Consider the following 15,300-nt stretch of genomic DNA (forward strand, 5'->3'; position numbering starts at 1 on the left):
CTCTGGAAAATAAACTTGGTAATTTTCTGAGAGTAGACATGTAATTTTAAATTTCAGACATTCAGATCTAAGAGGCCAGGTGTTGTCTCCTTGGGTTTTCTTGATATTTTCATTATACTATTTCTATTACTGCTATTTCTACTCTTATTATCTATGCTTTGAGATTGAGATAGTCAGATTACACACAGAGAATTTGTTTATATTCCTTCTAAATTTAATGTCTTTCATGAGCCAAACATATTTCTAAATAAGGTTGGGTTTCTACAAGGTCAGAGGAAGCCTTGTGTGTGAACACCCTGTATGCTGGAATTGGACGAAGCAATATAAAATACAAAGGCTGCAGTAAACAGAGTACCTTCGGGTGGTGACTTATCCTGGAGAGAAGCTCCACGCTACCACTTATCAAGTACTCAAGGTTTGTGAATTCTTTCCAGACAAAAGCAGAGCACCCCAGCAAATGAGAACAAAATCAGGACAAATAGATATTGTATCTCATCAGAATAATCAGTTCTGGATGTCACTGTTCAACAGTGGGACGATTTGGGGCCTAAGTGTAGCCTCTCATAAACTGAAATACTGTCATCTTCTGGAATTTAATTGGTAATTGCTATTTTCTCCTAATTCATGCTCAGTTTGAGGGAGAGGGTGCTCATTTGTGACTTGGGGCAAAATATTCCACTATTTGACAGTCAGTGAAATGCAGGTAATCTTCTAATTAAAAGTAATGCATAGGCCATCTGACGCAGGATTATGAAATCCCCAGAACCATTTGAAGGAGCTGGTTTTCAGAATGAACATTCAAGTAAAACCCAAGTTTATTAACAGAATTATTTGAAACCAGCAGCCAACTGAGGTGGTAAGCTGTCATATGGCCTCTAATCAGCACCTCTTAGGAGCACTCTTACATTCATTTTTTTAAGCCAGAGAGCAAGCACGGGGGGTGGGGGTGGGGGGTGGGAGGACATACAAAAAGGGAGAGAGGTGAGAAGCATCAACTCTTCCTTGGAGCATCTTAGTTGTTCATTGATTGCTTCTCATTCGTGCCTTGATGGGAAGGGGTGAGCCATTACAGCCAAGCCAGTGACCCCTTGCTCAAGCCAGCTACCCTGGGATCATGTCTATGATTCTGTGTTCAAGACTGTCATCCCACAGTCAAGCTGGTGAGACCGTGCTCAAGCCAGCAACATTTGGACTTCGAGCCTGGGTCCTCAGCATCCCAGGCGACACTCCACCCTCTGTGCCACTGCCTGGTCAGGCTCATTAATCTCTTAAATGCCAAATCCAAAGCCATTTTCTAAATTCTTTGCTGTCTGCAGCCTTCTGCACTAGCGGCATTATTCCTGAACACTGATCCCTTAGCTTTCATGACTCTCTAACTATGTTTCTCCTCTTTCCTACATTCTTTTTCCCTTTCACATCCTTCCTCTCGAACCTGAATTGTTAAAATTCCTAATGTCTGTATGTGGTAATTTCATCCAACTTTCCACAGCTTTAATATCCACTACTTTACAGATTACCTCAAATATTCTTTCTAACTTTCTTACAACCGTCCTGGAGAATTAAGCATTTCCACTTGCATGTCCCATGGTCACCTAAAACTCAGAATACCCAAAGCTGATCATCTTACTCCCTTCAGATCTGTTCTCCATTATTTATTTCTGGTATTTCTTAATTCTTTCATCATGCAGCGAGTCACTTGAAATGGAAATTTGGGAGATACCTTTGGTTTCTCTGTATTCATTATACCCCCAACCAATTACAGTACTCAGTATATTTTGTGAATTCTCTCTTGGCAATACCTCTCGCTTTTATTCTTTTCCATTCTCAACATTGCCGCCTTAGTTTTGTCCATTATTCACTGTTTATACCATTACAACTATCTCTTTATTTCTCTTTCAGTTACTTTCTTCACCCATCTAGCTAATAGATCAGGTTATTTTTTCTAAAATTTAACTCTACTATTGATATTTCAAAATCTTTATATTACTAATCCTATGGCTAGGAGATAAATTCCAAACTCTTTAGAGTGACATTTTCCTTCTTCTTTGATTTTTTTTTCTTCCTTCCCTACGATATTCTCACATGTTGTCTGTGTACTAACAAATGTATATTACTTTCCACACCTCTCAAAGCTCTTATATCTTCCAACCCTGATGCTAATGCTTCTGTCATTCCTTCCACATAGACTGTGTTGCTGCACACCTACTCACCTACACCCATCTAAATCCTAACCATCCTGCCTGGCCTGTGGTGGTGCAGTGGATAAAGCATCGACCTGGAATGCTGAGGTCACCTGTTTGAAGCACTGGGCATGCCTGGTCAAGGCACCTAGAAGAAGCAACAATGAGTTGATGCTTCCTGCTCCTCTCCCTTCCCCACCCCACCTTGCTTTTCTGTCTCTTTCTTTCTCCTCTCTCTAAAATCAATAAAATCTTTAAAATAAAAATAAATCCTAAACCATCCTTTAAGACTACATTCCAATTTACTTTCATAAAGACCTTCCTCAAGGAGAGAGAGGAGGTGGGGGAGGGGAGGGGCACAAAGAAAACCAGATAGAAGGTGACGGAAGACAATTTGACTTTGGGTGAGGGGTATGCAACATAATCAAATGTCAAAATAATCTGGAGATGTTTTCTCTGAACATATGTACCCTTATTTATCAATGTCACCACATTAAAATTAATAAATTTTAAAAAAAAGACCTTCCTCATTCTCTTTTTCCCAGCTAGGAATGGTTTTTCCCCTTCTGAGCACTTGTGCCTCTTCTTAATGCAGTTAAAACATGTCATGTTGTCTTGTATTACTGTCTTTTGTATCTTGCAGTCTTCTGTTCTCCCCTGGAATAAGTTTAGTGAGGTGAGAGATCATCTGTATCTTAATCAATACGCTATTTCAAGTGCCAAGCATGGCGCCTGGATCACCATAAATGTTTATACATGTTTATTAAATGAATGGGTATGTGATAGTCATGCATAAGCTATTAATATATATAAATGTTCATTATCACCTAATCTGAAGCAGAGTCTAAGGAATTGATAGGCATTAAAGTTTTTTGTTGTTGTTGTTAAAAGAATGATGATTTTGCTCATTAGTAGTTTTTGGATCTTTTTAGTGATGGCTGCATTCTCTTATGATTTAAGAATTATTCCAGTTTTTACTTATCTAAGCATTAATTTTATACCAAAAGCTTCTTTTAGGTGTGATAAATTTATATTGTGTTATGCTTGTTTCTATGAACACTAAGGAATCTATTGGAGATATATATATATATATATATATATATATATATATACACACACACACACACACACACACACATATATACATATTCCCATATATATATGGTGTGTGTGTATGTGTGTGTGTATGACACAGAAAGAGACAGACAGACAGGAAGGGAGAGAAACGAGACACATCAATTCTTCATTGTGGCACCTTAGTTGTTCATTGATTGCTTTCTCATATGTGCCTTGACTGGAGGGCTCCAGCTGAGCCAGTGACCCCCTTGCTCAAGCCTGTGACCATGGGGTCATGTCTATGATCCCACACTCAAGCCAGATGAGCCTGCACTCAGGTCAGCGTCCTAGAGATTTCAAACCTGGGTCCTCAGCATCCCAGGTCAATGCTCTATCCATTGTGCCACCACCAGGTCAGGCTGGTTATATATTTTTAATGAATATATTACAAAATTGTAATAAAAGTTTAAATCTGTTTGGAACCTTATTAAAAATGTTTATTCTACATGTTTTGTTTTATGTAACGTTACCTTAATTGAGTGAACATGTCATTGAAATAACTATTTGAAATCATTGCTGAGAGGTATTAAAATTATACAGAGCTAATGAGTGAATTTACAAAACATGCAAAATAACCAGCCCTGACTTGAGAGAAAAGAGAGACTATACCTTCCTTCCCTTGGATAGAAGAGAAGTAGGTACCTTTCTCTGATGTGGGGAAAACATAAACATGACTGTGTTTATACTCCCAGCAGCTTCAGAACACTAGGCAATTACTGCCTTTTGTCATTATTGTTTTTCTTCTGTGAAAGATCACTAAGGAAAGGAAGAACTCTAAGTGCTGTGTTAACGAAAATGTAGTGATGCCTTTCCCTGGGTTTTGCTTGAATAATCCAGACAAAAGTAACTGAACCATGTTTGGCTGAATTCATACATAATTCATACAGAAAAGCAGCTCTATGCACTTCATCAAGCCGATCTAAAAGTTGACGATCAACTCCCAGTAAGATACATGTATACCATCGGAGGGTTGGGTGAGTTGTGTAAAACTGTAAAATATTCATAATAAAGTTACTCTATTGTTATTTATATAAGTCACATTTATTGAATGCTTGCTTTATGCCAGCACTGTGCTAAAAAATTTCCTGTTTATCATCTTATTTACTCTTTGCGATGGTTCTACAAGGTTGAGTCTATTATTATGCCCATTTCTCAGATAAGAATACCAAGTGTTGCATGATTAAGTTGCCCAAGATCACATGAATGTGAAGAGGCTGAGCTGGAATTAAAATTCCAGAAACGCAAACCTTATGATTCTAAGAACCCATTTTAATCATTGCACTGTTATTAGACTTTTTCTCAAAAAAATATTGCTCTACTCTAAACTTTTAAAAAGAACTTAAAGTTCAGATATTTAAGTATAAGTTGCATCTTTAATAACCAAAACAGGAAAACATTTTAAGAAGTAGGAGAAGGCTCGTAGTATTAGAAAAAAATATCTTATCTGAATCTTAGACAATATTTTTATCTCAAATTTTAAGCCATTCTCCATATGGTGATACAAATCATAAATTGCAGTTCTATGTTTTTTTGAAATGTTAATAAAAGAATTTCCAAAGTTTACATTTGAAATCACTAGGTTCTGAGGTGAGAGAAAATGGCGTAAAAATCTCTTCATATTCCAAACTATTGAGACACTTTTATCATTTCCAATACTTGCTTTTCATTCAACCAATGAAGAAACATAAACCCAAGACATACTGGTACTTGTTGTTACTTTAAAGTTCACTGGTTTATTCATTAGTCGCTAATTAGGACTCTACAGTAGAGTAATCCCTCCACAACCATAAGGTTTGTTCAGGCCAAATCTTAGTGATTTCTCTCTGAGGAAGCAGTCTAGCAGAGTAGGGAAGGAAGTGGAATCTGCCACCAGACTGCCTGGGTCCAAATTTACATAACCTTGCCATGCCTCAGTTTCCTGATTTATAAAATAATAATAATAGTAATACTTCCTCATGGATTTTTGTAAGACTTCAAGAGTTAATATCCACAATATATTCAAGGAGCTTAGAATAGTACCTGTCACAACGTAAGTGCTATTCCTGTTAACTAATATCATTTATTTGCCTTTAACGTTTTTTTCAAAATTTCAGTTTCAAGTATATCCAAATTTGACACCCCAACTCGGATTGGTTAGAAAATGTGGGGAAAGGGGGATACTGACAAGTGGTAATAGAAAAGGAGAAATAGGGAACCATAGAAAGTTGGAGATAAAGTCAAAGTCCAGTAAGCCTTCTGTACCCACAGGTTTGCATCCATGGGTTCTGTAGCCACTGATTCAACCAACCACATAGTAAACGTATTCAGAAAACAAAGTTCCGTTGTCGCTGACATGCACCAAGTAGTTCGGCCTAAAGTGGTTCTGTCCGCACTGAACAGGTAGACACTTTTTCCTTCCCATTATTGCCTGAACAATACAGTAAAATAACTATTGATATAGCAGTTACATTGTATTAGATGCAACTTGGAATGATAAGTACCTAGAGGTGATTTAAATTATATGGGAGGATGTGTGTAGGTTACATGCAAATACTATGCCATTTTTTCTAAGAACATCCAAGGATTATGGCATTTGCAGGGTTCCTGGAACCAATCCCCTGTAATTATCAAGGGACAGAGACCACTATATTTATTTCTGCAGTGTGGGCTAGGGAAGATATAAAAAGCAGAGGGAAAGTAACCAAGCCTTAGAATTGTATTCAGGTTTCTGAGGAAAGAAATACTGGCATGTATTCTTGCATGCCAATCTCACAGCATGTTTTGTGGGGAAAACAATGGAAACATACTAACTCAGCTAAATGGGATCATGTGGAAAATCCCCATGAAGATTTATTTTTTCATCTCGAACTTCCAGAGATCTATGCTTGTCTGGGATCTGCATTTTGAGAAAACAACACTGAGTCATCGCGCCTGAAAGACCTCGAGTGTTTGGATGGTGGGCTAGACACAGAGGAACACTGTTACCGTCCACTAATGTGCCTACAACCAGCATCAAAGTGGAACAAGTAGGTGAGTCTCTTTTTGAAACCACAAGAGGGGATGAGAGAAAGAAGGAAATCCTGAGAAGTTTCCAATGAGCAAAGTGTAAGTTTTTCAAACATGATATCTCTTATTAAAGAGATTTTGAGGAACCTTGCCCTCACGGTTAGAGAAGAATCCACCTGTTATGCTTCTGGCTTATATTAACTGATAATCAGTGATTTCCATTAATGTCAGAGGAGACAATGTTAGTACTACATCTGTACTCAGGGTAAAGTTCAAAGATGCTTGATTTTAATTTGTGGTAAAGAATTTTAAAACTATATTCCCCAGGAATGTGTATGATATATATATATATAATCCATCTGCTGGTTGGGCTTCTTCTTGTATATTTATCATTTAACTATTTAGTTTTAATAGACCCTGTGCATGAAAATAAACAGGAAGCCTTAGCCAGTACTATATTCCTCCATGCTGTCTGGATACCGAAACTGTGCTGATTTCATGTCAATAATAGAATGATCAATTTTGTCTGAAGTTTCTTTCATATACTGGTTTTCACCAGTTCCCATTTCCACCATTTCTTCTCACAGACACACTTAACCCAACCTCGAGACTCCCAAGATGTTAGCAAAGGAGACAGGAGACATTTGTCAGAGAGAGCTTTTACCTATAATCCTGCTTCTCCTCAACCCAGTTGTAATATTGCAGTCATCTTCATCAAGTGTATAAATCTATTTGAAGAAACAAACAGGTTATACATATGCCTGGACCAAAAAAGAACTCAATTTAAATGTAGCATATGGAATATTGTTTAACGTGTTACCTTGCCCCAGCACTGAAGTAGAACTGATAACATTGACAGTGGACTGGAAAGCCAAGGAGAGCCTAAGGTGCAGACGTTACACTCTTCATTAGAATTTTCCCTAGACACATTTTCTGCATTTCTGTGGACAGTAATTATATAGGTTATAAGAGACATTGAAAAACTAACAGGAGCCTAACCAGGTAATCACTCAGCGGATAGTGTGTCAGCCTGGGATGCTGAAGACTGAGGTTCAAAACCCTGAGGTCACCAGGTTGAGCGTGGGCTCACTAGCTTGAGCGCAGGATCATAGACATGACCCCATGGTCTCTGGCTTGAGCCCAAAGGTCACTGGATTGAGCCCAAGGTTGCTGGCATGAGCAAGGGGTCACTGGCTCAGCTGGAGTCCACCGTTTCCCCCCCCTCCCCCGTCAAGGCACATATGAGAAAGTAATCAATGAACAATTAAGGTGCTGCAACTACAAAGTGATGCTTCTCATCTTTCTCCCTTGTCTGTCTCTCTGTGTCTCTCTCTTGCTAAAACAAAACAAAACATAAAAAACTAACAGGAAATTAGCCTCCAGAAAGATTGTCCAAAGAATGACAACCTGAACAGTATACCTGTTAAATTAAATAGAGTTACACCCCCAAAAGCAAGTCAAAAAATACATAGGGAGGAGAAGCTATAATTCTCCTTCCCTCTTTTGCCGACTAGAATGCTGATGTCTTTGCTTTACATTCAAAGCCACTCATTTTCTTTTTTCTAAAAATGATTATGAAAATATTTTTCTCTCAGAACTAAAAAGAAAAAAACGATGGCTTGTGGTGCAGGAGTCAGGTAAAGGTATGTGTTTCAGTGCTGAAAGCTGTGCCGTTCTAGAAAGTGAACACTCATTGGCCAGCTCCAAGATACATAATTAAGCAGCCTATTAAAATGAACACAATCTTTCTCAAAAGCTCATATTTCTTAGGCATTCTTTTAAAGGAGACTTAAACTTTGTTTTCTATTAATATCCCAAGTATATTCTTATTGCAGTTTGGATCAACTCCTATTTCTCAAACTGAATTTTTTTCTTTTTAAAATCAAATTAATGAATTCAAATGTCTGCATATCAACAGAAAAATGATCACATCTCCCGCATAATTAAGTGCATTGCATTAATGTGTGCATAATATAAAATCAATAAATAATGAATTACCAGTGATTATAATTGAATGTTTTCATAATTTTATTGTCAGCCCTGATACATAGTACATTTATACTGCATTAAATTAATTAGCATGTCATTTCTGTTACATACATCAGCAGTGAAAGAAATCAGTGGCATCTGTTTTTAATGTTTTAAAGATATGTTCTCCCTAATAAAGTAAAAGAAGTTACTAGAGATGATTTCAGTGATGGGCATTTATGGTGGTATCTTCAAGAAGAGCTAATAAAGGCATTAATCCTTCTTACAATAACTACATATTAATCCTCTCTCAATTGAATAACAATACCCAGAAATGAGCCCCCCTTTTTTTTCGGTAGAAATAAATGGAGAAACTCTTTCTTTACATTGCTCTATCTCATTGAAAATTTATCAATTAGCAATGGCAAGCTGTTCTTAGAACAGGTTAGAAGTTACAGAGTAGAGACATAAACATAGTGTTATCAGGCCAAAACAGAACAAGGAAGAATTTTGTGTTGAAGGCCAATTTGGAACATTTTGTAATCAGTGCTTTCATAAAAGCCATGCTCATTTATTCTCCTAGTATACAAAACAAACAATGATGAAGGGATTCTCATTTGGAATTATTTAATAAGGTCAATGAAACATTGCATTTTGGAAGTCACTAAAAAGTTCTTAAGTAAGGTAGGGTTGCCAGATTCTTCTTTTTTAGATTTTATTTATTCAAATGTGTGTATAAAGTGGGAGGAGCAAAAAGCATCAACTCCCATATGTGCCTTGACCAGGCAAGCCCAGGGTTTCAAACCAGCAACTTCAGCGTTTCAGGTCAATTCTTTATTCACTGTGCCACCACAGGTGAGGCAGGTTGCCAGATTTAACAAGTAAAAATACAATATGCAATATTTGGGCCATACTTTTAAAAATGCTCATCACTGACCTAAAATTCAAATGTAACTGTTTCCTGTATTTTTTATCTACTGGGTCTGGCAACTCTTACATAGGGAAGTCAGAAAAGGCTTCTGAAGTGAGGTGGCACTTGAGCCGTGAATGAAGGATCACTTGCATTAGCTAGGTGAGTGTGTGTAAAAGGGTTGGGCAAGGCATTGAGGCAAAAGCATTAAAATCATAGTTGGAGCCTGACTAGGCAGTGGCGCAGTGAATAGAGCATTGGCCTAGGATACAAAGGACCCAGGTTTGAAACTCTGAGGTCGCTGTCTTGAGCCTGGGCTCACCAGCTTGAGTGCGGGGTCACTGGTTTGAGCATAGGATCATAGAATGACCCATGGTCACTAGCTTGAAGCCCAAGGTCGCTGGTTTGAGCAAGGGGTCACTGGCTTGGCTGGAGCCCCCCGGTCAAGGCACAGATGAGAAAGCAATCAATGAACAACCAAGGTGCCACAGCTATGAGTTGATATGTCTCATCTCTCTCCTTCCTGTCTGTCTGTCCTTATCTGAGCCTCTCTCTGTCACTCTCAAAAAAAAAAAAAAAAAAAAAAAAAGAAAGAAAAAAGAACATAGTTAGAGGATAAATATGGCTGGAGGGCTGGAAGATAGAAGTATGAGAAAGTCAGAGAGGATGATAAAACTGATGAAACTTCAGTTTATCTAGAAAATTAAGTTCTAGCTTTAGAGTGATAACAGATAAAAGGGACATTATTTTACTTGAATCGCCGGCCCTTTTTGCCAAGTTCACAGTGAAGTCTGACAAGTGTTAACACAGTTGCAGTTGCGCAAAAACAGTTGCTTAAAAGAATACAATGCTCATCTCTGTCCAAAACTCTTCCTCTTCTTTCAGAAACTTCGACAGGTTTCACCTTGCTCTGTGGGAGCTGATCGGCCTTTGGTTTTCTGCATTAAGAAATCTGATCACTTCACTTTTCTTTGAAAAGGTCACATTCCACATTCTATGCAACTGTTTCCACCTGTCTGGATGTCGGGTCTCAATGTAATTTTAGGACTGCAGTAGGAAATTGAGTGCTCCAAAAGGAAATTTTTCGCCAATAGCTCATGGTTGATGATAGAACCAGCTACCCTTTAATGTAAACTGGTGTTTGTATGCTGTTTGGATACTGACTACTGAAAAGTTTTGTTTTAAGCATAAACTGTTGTTCATCATGTTACTTACTAAAATTTCTCAATATGAGGCCTTTTTCTATGGCAAGTCATACTTATTCCTCTTGCCCTGGAGGGCTCTTCATACAAAGTATAAATTCCTATTGATAACACTCATCACAAATTCTCAAGAATTCATTTCAAAGTGAATATGCCATGCATTTTCTAATAACTTATCTAAACTCTAGTTAATAGAGCAAAATGGGTGCATTTTGAGCCCAAAATGTCTGCAAAGAAAGAAAGTGTCATGTGTAAGATGAGACCTGTTCTTATATAAAAATTAGTGCTACTATTATGATTAATAATGACTTGTAAATAATTTTGGAATACAAATACTGAACCTCTGTATATAGAGCAATGTATAAAAATGAAAATGTTCTGTGTTTTCTTTAGCATATGAAATTTTAATCTTTTTCTAATTCCTTCTTTGGTTTTCATTTTATACACATACAAAAAAGGGATCTAGAACAGTTTCCATTCTCTTCGAAGCCATGAACATCTTCAACACAAATAAAAACATTCACTCACACACACACACACACACACACACACCTCCATCTGCCCTTCCCCCACAAACACACAATCATTTTACCGCTACTGTTAGTGTCTCTATCATGGGTTACTACTGTCTTTGTCTTTGGTGCAAGCAAACATCAATTTCTATTTTAATGTTTACTGTTAGAGACCCATCCTGCAGTTACCGCCATCTAGTGACAAGTAGCGGTATTTAATCCTTTTACTTTTCAAAACTAAATTGCCTAAAAATTTTAAAAAGTCAAATAAAGTGGAAATAAACAAGAAACTACATACAAAAACTCTGATAGAAGCCATTAGTATACAATATATCTTCCACAACGTTGTTTGACTGTAAATCAAGGTAATTATTTATTTTCAAATAAAGTGGACTTCTTCCAGGTTTCTGGCATGTTAACCTTTTCCTTTTGCTGAAAATAAAAACTATACAGATTAAGTATTTCTTTGCATCCTAAACTTAATTAAATTCTATGCTAAAATTGATTTATTTTTCATTGACTTACCAATTGTTTTTAAAAAGAATTTGCTATTTTTATAGAATGTGCTTACATCTATAACTCTTATCTTGAAACAGTTCTGTGTGCAAGGTCCTAAGCTGTCACAAATGATTTCCTTGTATTTATGATGACGTAAACATTGCCTTGAAGGAAAAAAAATGTTCATGTTTGGTCAGAATTTCTTAAGATTTTTTCAGAAATAGGGCATTAAATAACTAATGCTAAATATATCCCTAAAAATCAAGCTGTGCAGGAGTGAGAAAGTTTTCTTTTAATTAAACAGTGCCCTCCTATCTTTTGTTAGGGTCACATACTCAGCCACTCGAAGGTGGAAAGTGACCTCTTGTTTAAACTAAAAAACGCAGAGTTACTGCAATATTTTTGTTCGGCCTTCTTAAGAATCAAATGCAGCCCAATTGACTACAAATGAAAACTTCTGTGTAAATGGCCAAATTTTCTGAAGAGCTAGTAAGTCGCGTCAAATGGTACTTATTTAAAAATAATGTCTTGACTTTTAAAACTACAATAATTATATTATATAATATTTTTAGTTAGTTTGATTTTCCCTCAGGAACAGAATATAAATATATAGCATAAAATGACTACTCCAAAAGGGCTGTGTAATCACTTTAACCAGTTGAAGAAATGCTAAGGTGCTTAGGCCAGTTCTTTCGTCACTACCAATAAGGAAAATCCTTAAATATGAAAGGGTAGATTATGGGTCTCTAGGTTAGCAACTACTTTTCATTTCCCACAGTCACTGAAACCAAGTCTCATTAATTTATATCTTGTAAAAAGTTATAAATGTCACATTAAAATGTGTGTGATATAACGGTTTCTACACCTGAGCTACAAAACAAAAATAACAGATTTCTGAGGCTTAGTTCTTCTATAATTTAATATTAGAATTGAATTCAAGCAGTGTCATAGTGATATTACTGAATCATAATATGAGGAATTTATTAAAATCAACTGATGTCTTAGAAATAGACATCTATTAATTGATCAGAATATTTAGTAGGAGTATGCTTTAAATGATTTTGAAATAAATATATACCATGCTGATTAAATTGCTATTATCTAAAAATTACAGAAATTTATATTTCTTATTTAAAAAGCAATCTAGTCCTTGCTCCTGGTCCTCTTTCTCTGTTCTTGTATTTATAATTTTTCTTCAAAAGTGGAATCTAACTTGAGAACGTTGAGTTCCCTTGGTGTACCTTGGGTATTATATAGTACTGCTTCAATGTGTATTCTTTTTCTTTTTGTTTGTTTGTTTTTTGGTTTTTACAAAGACAGAGAGAGAGTCAGAGAGAGGGATAGACAGGGACAGACAGACAGGAACGGAGAGATGAGAAGTATCAATCACTAGTTTTTTGTTGCATGTTGCAACACCTTAGTTGTTCATTGATTGCTTTCTCATGTGTGCCTTGACCATGGGCCTTCAGCAGACCAAGTAACCCCTTGCTCGAGCCAGCAACCTTGGGTCCAAGCTGGTGAGCTTTGCTCAAACCAGATGAGCCTGCGCTCAAGCTGGCGAACTTGGGGTCTCAAACCTGGGTCCTCCACATCCCAGTCCGACTCTCTATTCACTGCACCACCATCTGGTCAGGCTCAATGTGTGTTAATAAATAATATGATAAGAATTATTTAGTGGTTTCAGTAGTAGAAAAATAAAAAATATATATTTAATGTGAAAATAAGTGTTATTAAAATGATTATATTGAATAAGCACAGATAACTTAAACATTAGATGTACATTTTTGCAGCTTGATTTCTTAGGTGGCCATTGTTTTTTCTGTGTTATAGGAAACTTAAGTTTTAAAAAACTGTAACATTTACTAAAATATTAATGCAGTACAAGGAATAACTAGAAGCAATATTTTGGTTTAGTTAGATAGACACAAGACATTTTTATCAGATTGTTCCAAAAACCATCAGTGAGAATATTAAAGTAGAAATTTAAAGGACATTCATTAAATAAAAGATTTATTTCTCCAAATATACGTGTTGCTTTCTTCAATTTTTTTTAAGTGAGAGGAGGGGGAACAGAGAGATAGACTCCCACATGTGCCCCAAATGGGATCCACCTGGAAAGCCCCCCCTACAGGGTGATGCTCTGCCCACCTTGGGCAATTGCTCAGCAACCGAGCTATTTTTAGCACTAGGGGCAGAGTCTCCACAGAGTCATCTGAGTGTCTGGGACCAATGTGCTTGAACCAATCAAGTCATGGTTGCAGGAGGGGAAGAGAGAGAGAGAGAGAGAGAGAGAGAGAGAGAGAGAGAGAGAGAAGGGGAGGAGGAGGGGTAGAAAAGCAGATGGTCACTTCTTCTATGTGCCCTGACCAGGAATCAAACCCAGAACATCCGCACGCTGGACTGATGCTGTACCACTGAGCCAACCAGCCAGGGCACTTTCTTGAATTCTGAGCTTAATATTTTGCTTCTAATTTAAAATGCACATTTCTAATTTATTCAGCATTTTTTAAATTTAAAATTAATGTATAAGTCAGGGGGTAGGCTACAGTAACTCATCCCGTGTGCAAACTCTGGAGTGGGAGATTTTGTCGTAGCATTCTGTAAGAGCAATGAAAGCCTCTGTTATTGTATCCTGTGGCATCATAATGCATGAACTAGACTAAAAGGTAATTCCTAAATTTAGGACGAAGACACAAATTTTAAATGAGGCAACTCTGATTGTCTGAGTAACCTGAGGCAATTAAGTTCAGAAAAAATGGTATGAATTCATTGACTGAGGTGGTGATAGAGCAACTAACTGCATTCAGAGGGGGGAAGCTCTCAAAAATGAAAAATCTGCCTGACCTGTGGTGGTACAGTGGATAAAGCGTCGGCCTGGAAATGCTGAGGTCGCAGGTTCAAAACCCTGGGCTTGCCTGGTCAAGGCACATATGGGAGTTGATGCTTCCAGCTCCTCCCCCCTTCTCCCTCTCTGTCTCTCTCTCTCCCTCTCTTTCCTCTCTAAAAAAAATGAATAAATATAATTTAAAAATGAAAAAAAATGAAAAATCTCATTGTACAACTGAAAATAATTCCCAAGAAAGTTGTACACTTGATACTAATATAGTATGTCAACTGTAATTCAAAAAAATTAAAAATATCTAGAATAAAAGAAAAAAAAAGAGAGTGAATCTTAAGAAAATGTGACCTAATAGGGAGCTTTCAGATAGGTTAGATTCTAAAAGGGGGCACCAAAAGATAGAAAAACAAATATATCCAAGGACAATTATTTATTTATTAATTTTTTTGGTATTTTTCTGAAGCTGGAAACAGGAAGAGACAGTCAGATAGACTCCCGCATGCGCCCGACCGGGATCCACCCGGCACGCCCACCAGGGGGCGATGCTCTGACCCTCTGGGGCGTCGCTCTGCCACGACCAGAGCCACTCTAGCGCCTGGGGCAGAGGCCAAGGAGCCATCCCCAGCACCCGGGCCATCTTTGCTCCAATGGAGCCTCAGCTGCGGGAGGGGAAGAGAGAGACAGAGAGGAAAGAGAGGGGGAGGGGTGGAGAAGCAGATGGGCGCTTCTCCTGTGTGCCCTGGCCGGGAATCGAACCCGGGTCCCCCGCACGCCAGGCCGACGCTCTACCGCTGAGCCACCAGGGCCCCAAGGACAATTATTTTTAAATGGCACATATATGCCTATTCATACACTAGTGGTAAGGTTGAAGCCAAGGAAGGAATGAGAGCTATAAAATTAAAAGAAAAATTTTAATTAAAAGGCAACAAAGGTGCCTTTTTAAAAATATATATTTAGAGCCCTGGCCAGTTGGCTCAGTGGTAGAGCGTCGGCCTGGCGTGCAGGAGTCCTGGGTTCGATTCCCAGCCAGAGCACACAGGAGAAGTGCCCATCTGCTTCTTCACACCTCCCCCTCTCCTTCCTCTCTGTC

At 37.7% G+C, this 15,300-nt stretch overlaps 1 non-coding gene across 1 annotated transcript; it reads right to left on the reverse strand.

The window, feature by feature from the left end:
- Nucleotides 1-14,945: 14,945 nt before the first annotated feature.
- TRNAA-GGC (transfer RNA alanine (anticodon GGC)) lies at nt 14,946-15,016 on the reverse strand. Its single transcript has one exon. It is a non-coding gene; the product is annotated as a tRNA-Ala (tRNA).
- Nucleotides 15,017-15,300: the final 284 nt, after the last annotated feature.

This window comes from Saccopteryx bilineata, chromosome X (genome assembly GCF_036850765.1).
Source record: "Saccopteryx bilineata isolate mSacBil1 chromosome X, mSacBil1_pri_phased_curated, whole genome shotgun sequence".
Taxonomy (NCBI): Eukaryota; Metazoa; Chordata; class Mammalia; order Chiroptera; family Emballonuridae; genus Saccopteryx; species Saccopteryx bilineata.